General features: G+C 45.3%; 17 non-coding genes across 17 annotated transcripts; 11 read left to right on the top strand and 6 right to left on the bottom strand.

The window, feature by feature from the left end:
• Positions 1-5478: 5478 nt before the first annotated feature.
• On the top strand, positions 5479-5565 carry trnay-gua (transfer RNA tyrosine (anticodon GUA)). Its single transcript is given in 2 exon segments — positions 5479-5515; positions 5530-5565. It is a non-coding gene; the product is annotated as a tRNA-Tyr (tRNA).
• A 93-nt stretch (positions 5566-5658) lies between these two features.
• trnae-cuc (transfer RNA glutamic acid (anticodon CUC)) lies at positions 5659-5730 on the bottom strand. Its single transcript has one exon. It is a non-coding gene; the product is annotated as a tRNA-Glu (tRNA).
• A 649-nt stretch (positions 5731-6379) lies between these two features.
• Positions 6380-6452, top strand: trnar-acg (transfer RNA arginine (anticodon ACG)). The gene has a single exon. It is a non-coding gene; the product is annotated as a tRNA-Arg (tRNA).
• Positions 6453-7277: 825 nt separating this feature from the next.
• On the top strand, positions 7278-7364 carry trnay-gua (transfer RNA tyrosine (anticodon GUA)). The gene is given in 2 exon segments: positions 7278-7314; positions 7329-7364. It is a non-coding gene; the product is annotated as a tRNA-Tyr (tRNA).
• A 94-nt stretch (positions 7365-7458) lies between these two features.
• trnae-cuc (transfer RNA glutamic acid (anticodon CUC)) lies at positions 7459-7530 on the bottom strand. The gene has a single exon. It is a non-coding gene; the product is annotated as a tRNA-Glu (tRNA).
• Positions 7531-7824: 294 nt separating this feature from the next.
• On the top strand, positions 7825-7897 carry trnah-aug (transfer RNA histidin (anticodon AUG)). Its single transcript has one exon. It is a non-coding gene; the product is annotated as a tRNA-His (tRNA).
• Positions 7898-8722: 825 nt separating this feature from the next.
• trnay-gua (transfer RNA tyrosine (anticodon GUA)) lies at positions 8723-8809 on the top strand. Its single transcript is given in 2 exon segments — positions 8723-8759; positions 8774-8809. It is a non-coding gene; the product is annotated as a tRNA-Tyr (tRNA).
• Positions 8810-8903: 94 nt separating this feature from the next.
• Positions 8904-8975, bottom strand: trnae-cuc (transfer RNA glutamic acid (anticodon CUC)). Its single transcript has one exon. It is a non-coding gene; the product is annotated as a tRNA-Glu (tRNA).
• A 294-nt stretch (positions 8976-9269) lies between these two features.
• On the top strand, positions 9270-9342 carry trnar-acg (transfer RNA arginine (anticodon ACG)). The gene has a single exon. It is a non-coding gene; the product is annotated as a tRNA-Arg (tRNA).
• An 825-nt stretch (positions 9343-10167) lies between these two features.
• trnay-gua (transfer RNA tyrosine (anticodon GUA)) lies at positions 10168-10254 on the top strand. Its single transcript is given in 2 exon segments — positions 10168-10204; positions 10219-10254. It is a non-coding gene; the product is annotated as a tRNA-Tyr (tRNA).
• A 94-nt stretch (positions 10255-10348) lies between these two features.
• trnae-cuc (transfer RNA glutamic acid (anticodon CUC)) lies at positions 10349-10420 on the bottom strand. Its single transcript has one exon. It is a non-coding gene; the product is annotated as a tRNA-Glu (tRNA).
• Positions 10421-11779: 1359 nt separating this feature from the next.
• On the top strand, positions 11780-11852 carry trnar-acg (transfer RNA arginine (anticodon ACG)). Its single transcript has one exon. It is a non-coding gene; the product is annotated as a tRNA-Arg (tRNA).
• Positions 11853-12677: 825 nt separating this feature from the next.
• trnay-gua (transfer RNA tyrosine (anticodon GUA)) lies at positions 12678-12764 on the top strand. The gene is given in 2 exon segments: positions 12678-12714; positions 12729-12764. It is a non-coding gene; the product is annotated as a tRNA-Tyr (tRNA).
• A 94-nt stretch (positions 12765-12858) lies between these two features.
• trnae-cuc (transfer RNA glutamic acid (anticodon CUC)) lies at positions 12859-12930 on the bottom strand. The gene has a single exon. It is a non-coding gene; the product is annotated as a tRNA-Glu (tRNA).
• A 1902-nt stretch (positions 12931-14832) lies between these two features.
• Positions 14833-14919, top strand: trnay-gua (transfer RNA tyrosine (anticodon GUA)). The gene is given in 2 exon segments: positions 14833-14869; positions 14884-14919. It is a non-coding gene; the product is annotated as a tRNA-Tyr (tRNA).
• A 94-nt stretch (positions 14920-15013) lies between these two features.
• On the bottom strand, positions 15014-15085 carry trnae-cuc (transfer RNA glutamic acid (anticodon CUC)). Its single transcript has one exon. It is a non-coding gene; the product is annotated as a tRNA-Glu (tRNA).
• Positions 15086-16444: 1359 nt separating this feature from the next.
• On the top strand, positions 16445-16517 carry trnar-acg (transfer RNA arginine (anticodon ACG)). Its single transcript has one exon. It is a non-coding gene; the product is annotated as a tRNA-Arg (tRNA).
• Positions 16518-19229: the final 2712 nt, after the last annotated feature.

Raw genomic sequence — 19229 nt, 5'->3', positions numbered from 1 at the left:
CGGGACCGCCATCCTAAACAGACCTCTGAATAGTCCACCCAGGCCTGACCCGTACATGACGGCACCGCCTGCATATCCAGGGAGCCCGCCTCCGGCTTGATTTTGGTAGTAGTTGACATAATCGTTGATTTCACCACGGTGTGTATTGTAATAAGACATTTTAAAGTCCCGAATGTCTCGCTGGTCTAAAGTGTAGTTTCACAATAACTTTACCGTAAGCAAATCTGACCTTGCGGTTTTGATCGTCCTTTATTTCTATGTTTATGTCTGTGATGATCGATTTGTTGACCGATGCGTAATGCGGTTTGTCGTATCTGACACTGACGATATCGTTGTTTTCGCCGGTTATATGTACGCATCTTAAAAGGGGGACGTATGAATCACCAACTGATTGGTAGTCGATGATGTCGGAGTAGACATATAATGTGTAGAAACCTCCATTGATGTCAGCTTGATGGGGTGCATATGTGGTGACGGTCTTAGTAAAATCTGCTTTTTCATGGTAGGCTGAATGACCTAGGCTCTCTCCAGGTTTCACTCCTAATACGGCCCCTAGTTTCTCATAGAAACCTATAGATACGCTAGGTTTTGCCACCAAATGAATTTTATTTTTTAATTTATCGTAAAACAATGTCCCTGATGGTTTGATAGCATCATTTATAATTTGATCACGGTTGGTATATCCTTGTAGTACCCTCCGGGTATTCGAACCAGCCTCGAAACAAAGAAACCAGGTAGATCTTTAAGTACTTTTGTTTCTAGTTTTTTTTCTCTCTTCATTATCAGGGTCGGGGTATGTGTTTAGGTTGAACATGCCGTCATCGTCAGTAATGTTATACCAGCTTCTAGGATATTCAATTTCAGCAAGACCCACTTCCCAATCACCTTTCAGGTGTATAGTTTTAGACAAATTAGTCGTATAACTAGATATACGATTTTCAGGATATACAGATAAAGAGGCGTTACACGGGAGCCTAACGTAGAAACCGTTGTTATCCATAGCTAGATTGTACAATAATAAACAGCATAGAAAAAGAAACGGGTAATTTAAGGTTTTTGCAAATCCATCAGAGCTTTTTTGTCTATATAACTATTAAATTTCGAGGGCCATCCTAACCATTTCACTAAAACAAGTGTAGACCGCCCTTGCTTTTTCTCACCTAAAATCTTTTCCACTTTGAACGATTTGTTTTTATTGACCCATATTTTCTGTATCTCTTGCTCATAAAAAACTCCTTCGATAACATCACCGTCATAATCTTTGAGCCTGTAGACGGGTGGTTGGCGTGGAATACACTCAGAAACTGTAAAGAATTCTTCGGTGTAGTTCTGTTTGTAACCTTTGGCAAACGGACCTCTCACTTTGGAAATCCTAACTACATCGCCAATGGTATATTTGAACACTGGTTTCTGAATCTTTATGTTACCGTAAGAGTTTTGAAACACCGTAGCTTCGTTTTCCTTGCAGACATCAACGGGTCTCATCTTAATAGTCTTGTGATAGCTGTTGTTGTAGCCTGTCATAATATCTTGTAAGACATTGATGTATCGCCGGGAATTAGTAGCAGTTAGAAAACGCCACATTCTACTTTTTAATGTTCTATTAAAACGTTCCACAACGCTGGCCTTTAAATCAGTAGCTGTTGCAAAATGATTAATATCATGTTTTTTCATAAGATCTTGAAAATGTTTGTTGAAAAATTCCTTCCCCTGGTCAGTCTGCAACTTCCGTGGAATGCGACCCTCCTCGAGTATAGACTCGAACGCTTTAGTAACTTCGACTCCACTCTTATTCTTCAACACCCGACTCCATGCATACTTGCTGAATACATCTATACAAGTCAGCATGAATTTATTACCGTCGTTTTCCGTAGAATAGGCTGACATATCGACGAGGTCGGCTTGATACTGAGTATCAACGCCATATACCACTACTCTATTTCGTTTGTATTTTAATGGTGCTGTTTTATGTAAAGTGTAAGCATCTTGCCCGGCCAACCAGGCTGATACCTGTTTATCGCTTAAACGGACTCCGCTCTCCTTAAACACGGCATCTTTTAAGCGTTTTTTACCACCTAAAGCGCCGGGGCTTGATGGATCATAATAAACATTCTTCATTAAATCAGACATGCTTCTGTTTTGACAGCTCTCAAAGAATAACGCAAACATTGTTTGTACGAGTCTTTTTATTTAAAGCATGGAAACATACATGACATGAAATCAGAAAATGATTACATAACGATTTTACAAACTGTCTAGGTAGCATAGAAATTGTACACAAGATGACATGTCTTTATCTAGAATGTAAGTGACCAAAGATTCAACAATTTCAGATATGTCATCAACATCATTTTTTGCAATCAGCGATATACATACATCCGCCACATATGTAGACATACAGAGGACATCACCGACTCCGAACTGCTCAGATACTTCAGACATAGCATCTAGAACTCTTCTAATCATAAAACACGTTGGTTCGGTACCGTTAACACAAACATTAATCATATTGTCCCATGAATTATCCAGAGTTCTCACAACCTTCATTTCGTTCTTGAAATTTGCAACCCTTCTGGACCGAGATAATCGGTCAACATTCGTAGCTTCATTAATGACTTTACATAAAAGGCTATTTAACTGATTTTTGTAGTACTCTTTTAAAAAGCTTTCAAGTATCTTACTAGGTTTACATGTATTACCCATTGTGGAGTTTCACCCAATTCGAGGTCTAACCACTGCGGTGCCAGAAATCGACAGCGTCGCTGACGATTTTCTCACAGGAGTCGTCCAGAATCTTGGTTCTGATGTCTTCCAATCTTGCGACGATGAACGGTTCGCTCCTCAATTCATGTAGAATGCCCAGGACAGTCCCGTGGATCATCTGAGGCTGCGACTTTAAGCCAACACGCATCATAGCCTGTGACACAGCCGTGTGGAACTCTGGTTTGATTATTGACGAGTGTTCCAAAGTGTGTGTCGAAGTAGAATGGTGATGGTTCAAACAGACAAGTGTGTTGCAGCTGGCTGGGGTGGTCGATAACACAACCATTGCATTCCTTTTTCAGTTGCTCATCGATGAGGTGCTGCATGAGCACTGTGATCAGAGCTTTTATGATCTTGAAACCGGAACTCCAGAAACACCCATCCGTGACGTCAAACTTTGCATGATCATCTTTTTTGTACTTGTTGGTCAGGTATGTCAGGTTACGGTATCCTAGTTCGGTGCAGAATTTATCCAGCCAGTTTTTTTCATCGTTGTTTGGTTCAGAAGATTTGAATATCTCAAAGCATGGTAAGTCGCGGTCTAATACAGAAGTTCCGAATTTCGGAAAGCACGGTAAGGCGTTGTCATCAGGAGGATCCAAATTGGTATCCTCGGGCCTGAAGATGGCAAATTCTGAAGAGATTTGTTGAGACATGCTGTAGTACTGTGCTGGTCACTCGTCGATTAGGACTTTTTATGCTCGGAGTAGATGGGTGGAGATAGTTGCGAATGATCCCTCCCACGCCGCACAGACCTCTGGGGGTGAAACAGCTGAACTTTAATATTTCTGTATCGATCATTCAAATCACACCATTTGAACAATTGGTTTATTGATCCAAAAATGTCAGCCATCTTGTCGACATCTCTCCAGAGGATGGGAAGAACCATTTCATATCGTTCGTTATGCTCGTCAGCATGTATTATTCCGGAACGCTCACGAAGCTTTGTCTTGTCATCGCATAAGAATATGTAGATGCAGTCTTCAGGGTTCTTTTCACAGTTGTTTCCAACCACGCGAAACCGATTGTTTGGTTTTTCAGAATCCCATTCTGCGATAAACAATGGCTCCTGTTTAGAATTACGGACATCTGGCCAGACATGTTTGTAGAATAAGAACCAGTCTTTAACCGTTAGGACCAGGCAAGGGTCCTCCAGAGCATGCGGTTCTCCAGATTCTGTTATGTACAAGGTAACACACCGCTGCTTTTTGTCAAATAAGTAATGACAAATGAGCTCGCTGGGCATAGCAAACTCATTTTTCACGTATCGTTTATTTTCGTGAAGAAAATTTGTCAGTTTCACGCTGGCAATCCTTTTCCTAGGGGCCATCATAACCCTTCTCATTAGATGGTCACCGGATTTTTCTTCCATAGAGATAGGGTTACCGTTTAAGTCGGTATTGACCTCGTCGCACCAAATCTGACCGGGTCTGCTAGCGCTTACTTCAAAGGCCGACATGGCTTTGACATAACAGTCACCGTGTTACTAGGTCTATATATATTTATATACACATAGAGCGATACCATCTACAGATGACACACCCCACGTTCTGGCAGTTGTATGTCGTGTCAGCAATTTCCTATCATTATTTAACATTAGGACAAAGATTGACTCATCATTCTATCGTTCTGAAGCATCTGACTGGTTGTGGTCTAACGACCAACAATTTTTCCTTATCTCCTAACACCATATAGGAAATATGTTGTAACAGTCATCAGATATGCCTTCTATCTTTCACAAGCAGTGTTTAACCGTCTTCAAATTACCAAGACCCAGCCCAACACCCGTACCAGACACACACACACACACAGAGCCAGTATGGTCATACCAGAGCGCAGGCAAGACCTCGTGGGAGATACTAATAGTTTATTAATTATATTAAAATATAATATAATATATTAGTATAACATAATAGTGTATAATAGTATATAATTATAATAGTTTATTGCAATAATTAAAATACAATATAATGTATTACAATAATTAAAATATAATATAATGTACTACAATATTTAAAATATAATATAATGTAGTACAATAATTAAAATATGGTTTTAATAACGGTTGATATATTTTATTTCATTTGATTAAAATCAAATTAATAATGTTATAATATCTATTTTAAATTAATATTACAATTAAGAATTAATTACAGGAATTAATAATAATTTAATTAAACTGATAAGAATATAAATACCGGCATTATTATTTAATTACCAGAATTATAATTTAATTACCGGAATTATAATTTAATTACCGGAATTATTCATTTAATTAAACTGATAAGAATCTATTTACCGGAATTATTATTTTAATTAAACTGATAAGAATCTAATTACCGGAATTATTAAATGTATATTAAAAAGGGGCGGGGCTTAAACCGGAAGTCCCGCCTAAAAGGGGCGTGTCCGTCATCAATCAAATGACACATGCCGCCCCATAAACCTCTCTCTAACAGAGTGCCAGTGGCACAAAGGATAACGCCTATGACTATGGATGAGAAGATTCTAGCTTACGGAAACCATGAGACTATATGAGATCAGAAAGAACTGAAGTTTGTTCAGACTGGCCCTCACAAGAGATATCTCCCATATGGTCTAGCGGTCAGGATTCCTGGTTTTCACCCAGCGGCCCGGCTTGAGCGTTTTTGCTTCTGCCCAGCAGTCGGACTGTAGCAACCTTAAGAGGGTTGGCTTGTGGAAAGCTCTCATAAGCCTTCGATAGCTCAGTTGGTAGAGCGGAGGACTGTAGGTGGCTTGTTGGCAATCCTTAGGTCACTGGTTCGACTCCGGCTCGAAGGAGATCTTTTGCGCTCACAGCTGCTTTCATACCTGTGCAGTTCGAAAATATTTTGTCGCTAGAGCTCAAAGTTCACCATAGAGGTGAAAAGGAAGTTCCCTGACCGGGAATCGAACCCGGGCCGCGGCGGTGAGAGCGCCGAATCCTAACCACTAGACCACCAGGAAAGGCTGGCAGAATTTTGCCCTCAAGCCTAACTGTGGGCCTCCACGCAAGTATGCCGCAGCTGCTCTGTCAAAAATAAATCTAATGCTTGTAACCTCCTCCTGGCGAGGAGAATGTCTCAGACCCTGGATCACAGTTCTTCTAGGGAGGGACTGTCACATGCTCTGTGAGAGCATACTATCGACACCACAACTTGCCATAATAACAAAGCACAGCATGTGTTGAATGAACTCCGTGTTGACAGAGCCGTGTCCTTATTACAAGCAACAAGCTAACGATGACAAACTAAGCAGACAGCAACCTTAAGAGGGTGGGCTTGTGGAAAGCTCTCGTAAGCCTTCGGTAGACCACCAGGGAAGGCTGGCAGAATTTTGCCCTCAAGCCTAACTGTGGGCCTCCACGCAAGTATGCTGCAGCTGCTCTGTCAAAAATAAATCTAATGCTTGTAACCTCCTCCTGGCGAAGAGAAAGTCTCAGACCCTGGATCACAGTTCTTCTAGGGAGGGACTGTCACATGCTCTGTGAGAGCATACTATCGACACCACAACTTGCCATAATAACAAAGCACAGCATGTGTTGAATGAACTCCGTGTTGACAGAGCCGTGTCCTTATTACAAGCAACAAGCTAACGATGACAAGCTAAGCTGAGAGGGCCAGTGGCGCAATGGATAACGCGTCTGACTACGGATCAGAAGATTCTAGGTTCGACTCCTGGCTGGCTCGCTTTGGTGTTTTTGCTTTGCTGTCAGTCAGTGCACTGCGGTCGCCTTTCCCCCCGCTGGAGCTGTTCAGTTCCACTCTGGAGTGAATTGAGTTTCTGGGGCCGCCAGCACAGAGCCCGTGGGGTGCTCCCCTGGTTTCAAAGGCTATCCCAACTGCTGATTTTTCTTAACGTCTACTACAGCTACACCAACCGTAAACCCAGCCAACTTTTTGCAAAAGTCCCTACCACTTTGAAGTCACCCAGCCAACTTGCAGCGTAATCTCTTCCTCTTGTAAGTCTCTGAGCTGCAGCAATACCTAAGTGCTCTGATAAAACATGCATAAAATAAACTATGGCTTTTAACCTCCTCTTGGAGAGGAGAGAGTCTCCGACCCTGGATCTCAGGTCTTCTATGGAGGGACTGTCAGGAATCCTGTAAGAGCATCCCATCCACACAACCTCTTGCCATGAAAACAAAGCAGACTGTGGTGACGGAACTCCAGGTTGACAGAGCCTTGTCCTTGTTTCAATCAATGTTCTAACAAGGTGCTGAACAGAGTGCCAGTGGCACAAAGGATAACGCTTATGACTATGGATGAGAAGATTCTAGCTTACGGAAACCATGAGACTATATGAGATCAGAAAAAACTGAAGTTTGTGCAGACTGGCCCTCACAAGTGATATCTCCCATATGGTCTAGCGGTCAGGATTCCTGGTTTTCACCCAACGGCCCGGCTTGGACTCCCAGTATAGGAAGGCTCGAGCGTTTTTGCTTCTGCCCTTTTTGGCCAGCAGTCGGACTGTAGCAACCTTAAGAGGGTCGGCTTGTGGAAAGCTCTCATAAGCCTTCGATAGCTCAGTTGGTAGAGCGGAGGACTGTAGGTGGGTTGTTGGCAATCCTTAGGTCGCTGGTTCGACTCCGGCTCGAACGAGATCTTTTGCGCTCAGAGCTGCTTTCATACCTGTGCAGTTCGAAAATATCTTTGTCGCTAGAGCTCAAAGTTCACCATAGAGGTGAAAAGGAAGTTCCCTGACCGGGAATCGAACCCAGGCCGCGGCGGTGAGAGCGCCGAATCCTAACCACTAGACAACCAGGGAAGGATGGCAGAATTTTGCCCTCAAGCCTAACTGTGGGCCTCCACGCAAGTATGCTGCAGCTGCTCTGTTAAAAATAAATCTAATGCTTGTAACCTCCTCCTGGCGAGGAGAAAGTCTCAGACCCTGGATCACAGTTCTTCTAGGGAAGGACTGTCACATGCTCTGTGAGAGCATACTATCGACACCACAACTTGCCATAATAACAAAGCACAGCATGTGTTGAATGAACTCCGTGTTGACAGAGCCGTGTCCTTATTACAAGCAACAAGCTAACGATGACAAGCTAAGCTGAGAGGGCCAGTGGCGCAATGGATAACGCGTCTGACTATGGATCAGAAGATTCTAGGTTCGACTCCTGGCTGGCTCGCTTTGGTGTTTTTGCTTTGCTGTCAGTCAGTGCACTGCGGTCGCCTTTCCCCCCGCTGGAGCTGTTCAGTTCCACTCTGGAGTGAATTGAGTTTCTGGGGCCGCCAGCACAGAGCCCGTGGGGTGCTCCCCTGGTTTCAAAGGCTATCCCAACTGCTGATTTTTCTTAACGTCTACTACAGCTACACCAACCGTAAACCCAGCCAACTTTTTGCAAAAGTCCCTACCACTTTGAAGTCACCCAGCCAACTTGCAGCGTAATCTCTTCCTCTTGTAAGTCTCTGAGCTGCAGCAATACCTAAGTGCTCTGATAAAACATGCATAAAATAAACTATGGCTTTTAACCTCCTCTTGGAGAGGAGAGAGTCTCCGACCCTGGATCTCAGGTCTTCTATGGAGGGACTGTCAGGAATCCTGTAAGAGCATCCCATCCACACAACCTCTTGCCATGAAAACAAAGCAGACTGTGGTGACGGAACTCCAGGTTGACAGAGCCTTGTCCTTGTTTCAATCAATGTTCTAACAAGGTGCTGAACAGAGTGCCAGTGGCACAAAGGATAACGCTTATGACTATGGATGAGAAGATTCTAGCTTACGGAAACCATGAGACTATATGAGATCAGAAAAAACTGAAGTTTGTGCAGACTGGCCCTCACAAGTGATATCTCCCATATGGTCTAGCGGTCAGGATTCCTGGTTTTCACCCAACGGCCCGGCTTGGACTCCCAGTATAGGAAGGCTCGAGCGTTTTTGCTTCTGCCCTTTTTGGCCAGCAGTCGGACTGTAGCAACCTTAAGAGGGTCGGCTTGTGGAAAGCTCTCATAAGCCTTCGATAGCTCAGTTGGTAGAGCGGAGGACTGTAGGTGGGTTGTTGGCAATCCTTAGGTCGCTGGTTCGACTCCGGCTCGAACGAGATCTTTTGCGCTCAGAGCTGCTTTCATACCTGTGCAGTTCGAAAATATCTTTGTCGCTAGAGCTCAAAGTTCACCATAGAGGTGAAAAGGAAGTTCCCTGACCGGGAATCGAACCCAGGCCGCGGCGGTGAGAGCGCCGAATCCTAACCACTAGACAACCAGGGAAGGATGGCAGAATTTTGCCCTCAAGCCTAACTGTGGGCCTCCACGCAAGTATGCTGCAGCTGCTCTGTTAAAAATAAATCTAATGCTTGTAACCTCCTCCTGGCGAGGAGAAAGTCTCAGACCCTGGATCACAGTTCTTCTAGGGAAGGACTGTCACATGCTCTGTGAGAGCATACTATCGACACCACAACTTGCCATAATAACAAAGCACAGCATGTGTTGAATGAACTCCGTGTTGACAGAGCCGTGTCCTTATTACAAGCAACAAGCTAACGATGACAAGCTAAGCTGAGAGGGCCAGTGGCGCAATGGATAACGCGTCTGACTACGGATCAGAAGATTCTAGGTTCGACTCCTGGCTGGCTCGCTTTGGTGTTTTTGCTTTGCTGTCAGTCAGTGCACTGCGGTCGCCTTTCCCCCCGCTGGAGCTGTTCAGTTCCACTCTGGAGTGAATTGAGTTTCTGGGGCCGCCAGCACAGAGCCCGTGGGGTGCTCCCCTGGTTTCAAAGGCTATCCCAACTGCTGATTTTTCTTAACGTCTACTACAGCTACACCAACCGTAAACCCAGCCAACTTTTTGCAAAAGTCCCTACCACTTTGAAGTCACCCAGCCAACTTGCAGCGTAATCTCTTCCTCTTGTAAGTCTCTGAGCTGCAGCAATACCTAAGTGCTCTGATAAAACATGCATAAAATAAACTATGGCTTTTAACCTCCTCTTGGAGAGGAGAGAGTCTCCGACCCTGGATCTCAGGTCTTCTATGGAGGGACTGTCAGGAATCCTGTAAGAGCATCCCATCCACACAACCTCTTGCCATGAAAACAAAGCAGACTGTGGTGACGGAACTCCAGGTTGACAGAGCCTTGTCCTTGTTTCAATCAATGTTCTAACAAGGTGCTGAACAGAGTGCCAGTGGCACAAAGGATAACGCTTATGACTATGGATGAGAAGATTCTAGCTTACGGAAACCATGAGACTATATGAGATCAGAAAAAACTGAAGTTTGTGCAGACTGGCCCTCACAAGTGATATCTCCCATATGGTCTAGCGGTCAGGATTCCTGGTTTTCACCCAACGGCCCGGCTTGGACTCCCAGTATAGGAAGGCTCGAGCGTTTTTGCTTCTGCCCTTTTTGGCCAGCAGTCGGACTGTAGCAACCTTAAGAGGGTCGGCTTGTGGAAAGCTCTCATAAGCCTTCGATAGCTCAGTTGGTAGAGCGGAGGACTGTAGGTGGGTTGTTGGCAATCCTTAGGTCGCTGGTTCGACTCCGGCTCGAACGAGATCTTTTGCGCTCAGAGCTGCTTTCATACCTGTGCAGTTCGAAAATATCTTTGTCGCTAGAGCTCAAAGTTCACCATAGAGGTGAAAAGGAAGTTCCCTGACCGGGAATCGAACCCAGGCCGCGGCGGTGAGAGCGCCGAATCCTAACCACTAGACAACCAGGGAAGGATGGCAGAATTTTGCCCTCAAGCCTAACTGTGGGCCTCCACGCAAGTATGCTGCAGCTGCTCTGTTAAAAATAAATCTAATGCTTGTAACCTCCTCCTGGCGAGGAGAAAGTCTCAGACCCTGGATCACAGTTCTTCTAGGGAAGGACTGTCACATGCTCTGTGAGAGCATACTATCGACACCACAACTTGCCATAATAACAAAGCACAGCATGTGTTGAATGAACTCCGTGTTGACAGAGCCGTGTCCTTATTACAAGCAACAAGCTAACGATGACAAACTAAGCAGACAGCAACCTTAAGAGGGTGGGCTTGTGGAAAGCTCTCGTAAGCCTTCGGTAGACCACCAGGGAAGGCTGGCAGAATTTTGCCCTCAAGCCTAACTGTGGGCCTCCACGCAAGTATGCTGCAGCTGCTCTGTTAAAAATAAATCTAATGCTTGTAACCTCCTCCTGGCGAGGAGAAAGTCTCAGACCCTGGATCACAGTTCTTCTAGGGAGGGACTGTCACATGCTCTGTGAGAGCATACTATAGACACCACAACTTACCATAATAACAAAGCACAGCATGTGTTGAATGAACTCCGTGTTGACAGAGCCGTGTCCTTATTACAAGCAACAAGCTAACGATGACAAACTAAGCAGACAGCAACCTTAAGAGGGTGGGCTTGTGGAAAGCTCTCGTAAGCCTTCGGTAGACCACCAGGGAAGGCTGGCAGAATTTTGCCCTCAAGCCTAACTGTGGGCCTCCACGCAAGTATGCTGCAGCTGCTCTGTCAAAAATAAATCTAATGCTTGTAACCTCCTCCTGGCGAGGAGAAAGTCTCAGACCCTGGATCACAGTTCTTCTAGGGAGGGACTGTCACATGCTCTGTGAGAGCATACTATCGACACCACAACTTGCCATAATAACAAAGCACAGCATGTGTTGAATGAACTCGGTGTTGACAGAGCCGTGTCCTTATTACAAGCAACAAGCTAACGATGACAAACTAAGCAGACAGCAACCTTAAGAGGGTGGGCTTGTGGAAAGCTCTCGTAAGCCTTCGGTAGACCACCAGGGAAGGCTGGCAGAATTTTGCTCTCAAGCCTAACTGTGGGCCTCCACGCAAGTATGCTGCAGCTGCTCTGTTAAAAATAAATCTAATGCTTGTAACCTCCTCCTGGCGAGGAGAAAGTCTCAGACCCTGGATCACAGTTCTTCTAGGGAGGGACTGTCACATGCTCTGTGAGAGCATACTATAGACACCACAACTTACCATAATAACAAAGCACAGCATGTGTTGAATGAACTCCGTGTTGACAGAGCCGTGTCCTTATTACAACCAACAAGCTAACGATGACAAGCTAAGCTGAGAGGGCCAGTGGCGCAATGGATAACGCGTCTGACTACGGATCAGAAGATTCTAGGTTCGACTCCTGGCTGGCTCGCTTTGGTGTTTTTGCTTTGCTGTCAGTCAGTGCACTGCGGTCGCCTTTCGCCCCGCTGGAGCTGTTCAGTTCCACTCTGGAGTGAATTGAGTTTCTGGGGCCGCCAGCACAGAGCCCGTGGGGTGCTCCCCTGGTTTCAAAGGCTGTCCCAACTGCTGATTTTTCTTAACGTCTACTACAGCTACACCAACCGTAAACCCAGCCAACTTTTTGCAAAAGTCCCTACCACTTTGAAGTCACCCAGCCAACTTGCAGCGTAATCTCTTCCTCTTGTAAGTCTCTGAGCTGCAGCAATACCTAAGTGCTCTGATAAAACATGCATAAAATAAACTATGGCTTTTAACCTCCTCTTGGAGAGGAGAGAGTCTCCGACCCTGGATCTCAGGTCTTCTATGGAGGGACTGTCAGGAATCCTGTAAGAGCATCCCATCCACACAACCTCTTGCCATAAAAACAAAGCAGACTGTGGTGACCGAACTCCAGGTTGACAGAGCCTTGTCCTTGTTTCAAATAATGTTCTAACAAGGTGCTGAACAGAGTGCCAGTGGCACAAAGGATAACGCTTATGACTATGGATGAGAAGATTCTAGCTTACGGAAACCATGAGACTATATGAGATCAGAAAGAACTGAAGTTTGTGCAGACTGGCCCTCACAAGTGATATCTCCCATATGGTCTAGCGGTCAGGATTCCTGGTTTTCACCCAGCGGCCCGGATTGGACTCCCAGTATAGGAAGGCTTGAGCGTTTTTGCTTCTGCCCTTTTTGGCCAGCAGTCGGACTGTAGCAACCTTAAGAGGGTCGGCTTGTGGAAAGCTCTCATAAGCCTTCGATAGCTCAGTTGGTAGAGCGGAGGACTGTAGGTGGGTTGTTGGCAATCCTTAGGTCGCTGGTTCGACTCCGGCTCGAAGGAGATCTTTTGCGCTCAGAGCTGCTTTCATACCTGTGCAGTTCGAAAATATCTTTGTCGCTAGAGCTCAAAGTTCACCATAGAGGTGAAAAGGAAGTTCCCTGACCGGGAATCGAACCCGGGCCACGGGAGTGAGAGCGCCGAATCCTAACCACTAGACCACCAGGGAAGGCTGGCAGAATTTTGCCCTCAAGCCTAACTGTGGGCCTCCACGCAAGTATGCCGCAGCTGCTCTGTCAAAAATAAATCTAATGCTTGTAACCTCCTCCTGGCGAGGAGAATGTCTCAGACCCTGGATCACAGTTCTTCTAGGGAGGGACTGTCACATGCTCTGTGAGAGCATACTATCGACACCACAACTTGCCATAATAACAAAGCACAGCATGTGTTGAATGAACTCCGTGTTGACAGAGCCGTGTCCTTATTACAAGCAACAAGCTAACGATGACAAACTAAGCAGACAGCAACCTTAAGAGGGTGGGCTTGTGGAAAGCTCTCGTAAGCCTTCGGTAGACCACCAGGGAAGGCTGGCAGAATTTTGCCCTCAAGCCTAACTGTGGGCCTCCACGCAAGTATGCCGCAGCTGCTCTGTCAAAAATAAATCTAATGCTTGTAACCTCCTCCTGGCGAGGAGAATGTCTCAGACCCTGGATCACAGTTCTTCTAGGGAGGGACTGTCACATGCTCTGTGAGAGCATACTATAGACACCACAACTTACCATAATAACAAAGCACAGCATGTGTTGAATGAACTCTGTATTGACAGAGCCGTGTCCTTATTACAAGCAACAAGCTAACGATGACAAACTAAGCAGACAGCAACCTTAAGAGGGTGGGCTTGTGGAAAGCTCTCGTAAGCCTTCGGTAGACCACCAGGGAAGGCTGGCAGAATTTTGCCCTCAAGCCTAACTGTGGGCCTCCACGCAAGTATGCTGCAGCTGCTCTGTCAAAAATAAATCTAATGCTTGTAACCTCCTCCTGGCGAGGAGAAAGTCTCAGACCCTGGATCACAGTTCTTCTAGGGAGGGACTGTCACATGCTCTGTGAGAGCATACTATCGACACCACAACTTGCCATAATAACAAAGCACAGCATATGTTGAATGAACTCCGTGTTGACAGAGCCGTGTCCTTATTACAAGCAACAAGCTAACGATGACAAGCTAAGCTGAGAGGGCCAGTGGCGCAATGGATAACGCATCTGACTACGGATCAGAAGATTCTAGGTTTGACTCCTGGCTGGCTTGCTTTGGTGTTTTTGCTTTGCTGTCAGTCAGTGCACTGCGGTCGCCTTTCCCCCCGCTGGAGCTGTTCAGTTCCACTCTGGAGTGAGTCGAGTTTCTGGGGCTGCCAGCACAGAGCCCGTGGGGTGCTCCCCTGGTTTCAAAGGCTGTCCCAACTGCTGATTTTTCTTAACGTCTACTACAGCTACACCAACCGTAAACCCAGCCAACTTTTTGCAAAAGTCCCTACCACTTTGAAGTCACCCAGCCAACTTGCAGCGTAATCTCTTCCTCTTGTAAGTCTCTGAGCTGCAGCAATACCTAAGTGCTCTGATAAAACATGCATAAAATAAACTATGGCTTTTAACCTCCTCTTGGAGAGGAGAGAGTCTCCGACCCTGGATCTCAGGTCTTCTATGGAGGGACTGTCAGGAATCCTGTAAGAGCATCCCATCCACACAACCTCTTGCCATAAAAACAAAGCAGACTGTGGTGACGGAACTCCAGGTTGACAGAGCCTTGTCCTTGTTTCAATCAATGTTCTAACAAGGTGCTGAACAGAGTGCCAGTGGCACAAAGGATAACGCTTATGACTATGGATGAGAAGATTCTAGCTTACGGAAACCATGAGACTATATGAGATCAGAAAGAACTGAAGTTTGTGCAGACTGGCCCTCACAAGTGATATCTCCCATATGGTCTAGCGGTCAGGATTCCTGGTTTTCACCCAGCGGCCCGGCTTGGACTCCCAGTATAGGAAGGCTCGAGCGTTTTTGCTTCTGCCCTTTTTGGCCAGCAGTCGGACTGTAGCAACCTTAAGAGGGTCGGCTTGTGGAAAGCTCTCATAAGCCTTCGATAGCTCAGTTGGTAGAGCGGAGGACTGTAGGTGGGTTGTTGGCAATCCTTAGGTCGCTGGTTCGACTCCGGCTCGAACGAGATCTTTTGCGCTCAGAGCTGCTTTCATACCTGTGCAGTTCGAAAATATCTTTGTCGCTAGAGCTCAAAGTTCACCATAGAGGTGAAAAGGAAGTTCCCTGACCGGGAATCGAACCCGGGCCGCGGCGGTGAGAGCGCCGAATCCTAACCACTAGACAACCAGGGAAGGATGGCAGAATTTTGCCCTCAAGCCTAACTGTGGGACTCCACGCAAGTATGCTGCAGCTGCTCTGTTAAAAATAAATCTAATGCTTGTAACCTCCTCCTGGCGAGGAGAAAGTCTCAGACCCTGGATCACAGTTCTTCTAGGGAAGGACTGTCACATGCTCTGTGAGAGCATACTATCGACACCACAACTTGCCATAATAACAAAGCACAGCATGTGTTGAATGAACTCCGTGTTGACAGAGCCGTGTCCTTATTACAAGCAACAAGCTAACGATGACAAACTAAGCAGACAGCAACCTTAAGAGGGTGGGCTTGTGGAAAGCTCTCGTAAGCCTTCGGTAGACCACCAGGGAAGGCTGGCAGAATTTTGTCCTCAAGCCTAACTGTGGGCCTCCACGCAAGTATGCTGCAGCTGCTCTGTTAAAAATAAATCTAATGCTTGTAACCTCCTCCTGGCGAGGAGAAAGTCTCAGACCCTGGATCACAGTTCTTCTAGGGAGGGACTGTCACATGCTCTGTGAGAGCATACTATAGACACCACAACTTACCATAATAACAAAGCACAGCATGTGTTGAATGAACTCCGTGTTGACAGAGCCGTGTCCTTATTACAAGCAACAAGCTAACGATGACAAACTAAGCAGACAGCAACCTTAAGAGGGTGGGCTTGTGGAAAGCTCTCGTAAGCCTTCGGTAGACCACCAGGGAAGGCTGGCAGAATTTTGCCCTCAAGCCTAACTGTGGGCCTCCACGCAAGTATGCTGCAGCTGCTCTGTCAAAAATAAATCTAATGCTTGTAACCTCCTCCTGGCGAGGAGAAAGTCTCAGACCCTGGATCACAGTTCTTCTAGGGAGGGACTGTCACATGCTCTGTGAGAGCATACTATCGACACCACAACTTGCCATAATAACAAAGCACAGCATGTGTTGAATGAACTCGGTGTTGACAGAGCCGTGTCCTTATTACAAGCAACAAGCTAACGATGACAAACTAAGCAGACAGCAACCTTAAGAGGGTGGGCTTGTGGAAAGCTCTCGTAAGCCTTCGGTAGACCACCAGGGAAGGCTGGCAGAATTTTGCCCTCAAGCCTAACTGTGGGCCTCCACGCAAGTATGCTGCAGCTGCTCTGTTAAAAATAAATCTAATGCTTGTAACCTCCTCCTGGCGAGGAGAAAGTCTCAGACCCTGGATCACAGTTCTTCTAGGGAGGGACTGTCATATGCTCTGTGAGAGCATACTATAGACACCACAACTTACCATAATAACAAAGCACAGCATGTGTTGAATGAACTCCGTGTTGACAGAGCCGTGTCCTTATTACAAGCAACAAGCTAACGATGACAAGCTAAGCTGAGAGGGCCAGTGGCGCAATGGATAACGCGTCTGACTACGGATCAGAAGATTCTAGGTTCGACTCCTGGCTGGCTCGCTTTGGTGTTTTTGCTTTGCTGTCAGTCAGTGCACTGCGGTCGCCTTTCCCCCAGCTGGAGCTGTTCAGTTCCACTCTGGAGTGAATCGAGTTTCTGGGGCCGCCAGCACAGAGCCCGTGGGGTGCTCCCCTGGTTTCAAAGGCTGTCCCAACTGCTGATTTTTCTTAACGTCTACTACAGCTACACCAACCGTAAACCCAGCCAAGTTTTTGCAAAAGTCCCTACCACTTTGAAGTCACCCAGCCAACTTGCAGCGTAATCTCTTCCTCTTGTAAGTCTCTGAGCTGCAGCAATACCTAAGTGCTCTGATAAAACATGCATAAAATAAACTATGGCTTTTAACCTCCTCTTGGAGAGGAGAGAGTCTCCGACCCTGGATCTCAGGTCTTCTATGGAGGGACTGTCAGGAATCCTGTAAGAGCATCCCATCCACACAACCTCTTGCCATAAAAACAAAGCAGACTGTGTGGTGACGGAACTCCAGGTTGACAGAGCCTTGTCCTTGTTTCAAACAATGTTCTAACAAGGTGCTGAACAGAGTGCCAGTGGCACAAAGGATAACGCTTATGACTATGGATCTGAAGATTCTAGCTTACGGAAACCATGAGACTGTGTATGAGATCAGAAAGAACTGAAGTTTGTGCAGACCGGCCCTCACAAGTGATAGTTCCCATATGGTCTAGCGGTCAGGATTCCTGGTTTTCACCCAGCGGCCCGGCTTGGACTCCCGGTATAGGAAGGCTCGAGTGTTTTTGCTTCTGCCCTTTTTGGCCAGCAGTCGGACTGCAGCAACCTTAAGAGGGTGGGCTTGTGGAAAACTCTCGTAAGCCTTCGATAGCTCAGTTGGTGGAGCGGAGGACTGTAGGTGGGTTGTTGTTAATCCTTAGGTCGCTGGCTCGAAGGAGGTCTTTTGCGCTCAGAGCTGCTTTCATGCCTGTGCAGTTCGAACATATCTTTGTTGTTAGAGCTCAAAGTTCACCATAGAGGTGAAAAGGAAGGGACTGTCACATGCGCTGTGAGAGCATCCTATCGACACCACAACTTGCCATAATAACAAAGCACAGCATTTAAACAACATTTACCGATAGGAATGACGTCTTGGTTTACTCATTCTCTCTTTTTATTGCCGTATATATGGCTATTACACAATCATAATACACTGTGATAGCCTGGGTCGTTAGTTGCATTGTTTTGTTTTCTCACTACAATCGATCGGCTTAATCGAGCAGAGACCATCTCATTCAGGCGATCTCGGACCGATTGATTTGGTGCGGATTCGAGCGAGATTGCTGAATTCACCTATGCCAAACGAATTGCGCTAACGGGGCAAACAAGACAGATTCCGAAACAAACGTCTATGTGTGAAAGCACCCTAAGATTGTATTTACACGCAATTGACAGACAGTCACAGCCAAACTTGTGTGACAAGGCAGCACTGGCCTGATTGGGCCAGTAACATTCTGTACACTGGCCCAAACGCCTCGTACACTGACCCCGGGCCATCGGGCAGTCTGTCAAGCCCTGAATTATGTTTCCTTTGGTTTGTTCGTTTTTTTTTACTTCATAACAGGATCTGCTGCCTAATTGAAGGCATGTGATAGCGACACCCGGTGGTTATTCATTGAATAATGCATTCATTGAATGTTCATTTTTGTATAGCAAGCCAAATTCTATTGATATTTATAAAAAACCTCGCGGGCCCCCATAGTTTGGACAGCCCTGGTCTATAGATTCTAACTATCAAAATGTAACTTGTTTTTGTGCCAATTTTGTTTTCTTTCCTTCGGTTTTTAGTTGAACAGAACATGTGTGAGCACCTCAGCTTTCTTGATAGCCTCTTATTCACCTGGTAGGTAACAAAGATGTTTTTCCCTCTAATTATAACTTGTGTTTGTGCATACAAATATGCATAAACATTCACAAAAGCATATATAAGATACCCTGTGACAAAACCTTTTCCTTTTAAGCCAGGAAAGCGATCCCATACTGGCCATTTTTGGTACTTTTGGCCTTTGTAGATAATTGTTTGTACATTAATCACAAATGGATGAGAAACACTGTAACTTCAAACTCATTTGTGTTAATTCCAGGTGCTGTGAAATGTTGTGCATAATCTGCAGAGGTAATCAGGTGTAAAGTGCTATATATCTGATCCAGTCCTCCAGCATATTTTTTTGCTTCAAATTAAAGTCTTTTACACTAAAAGCATTATGAAATTGGTCTTTTGTCGGTGATAATTGATTTATATTATCTGAAATATAACTAATTGTATTATATTTAAATGTTATACATTTAATTAGTGTGAATTATCAATTAATATGAAAATATACATTTAAATATGCATCTAATTTTGCTTCAATATATAAAGATTTTATTGTGTATTGACCTGTTTGTGAAGCTAAATCTTTAACATAAGTTGATTGATTTGCACTGATATTATGTTTTAAATTGTCGTCTTAAAGATTTGCTGCATCAGCAGTGTTTATTTCTGGATTGTAAATGTATTCAGATTCATTATATTTTTATATCACGATATATCTATAATCTACAACAAAGAACTGAATTGCACTGACTCTGGAAAAATGAGTCAAACTGACTCTCTCATGTGTCTTATGATTGGCTGTTTACTGCACTTGTGTGCTTGTGAGATTAGCTGTTTGCTGCACGTCACACTTTCAGCTGCGTATGCTGCAGAGTTGATCACAAACTAA

Source organism: Danio aesculapii, chromosome 4 (genome assembly GCF_903798145.1).
Source record: "Danio aesculapii chromosome 4, fDanAes4.1, whole genome shotgun sequence".
NCBI classification, from domain to species: domain Eukaryota; kingdom Metazoa; phylum Chordata; class Actinopteri; order Cypriniformes; family Danionidae; genus Danio; species Danio aesculapii.
This window is presented reverse-complemented; position numbering and strand designations above follow the sequence as displayed.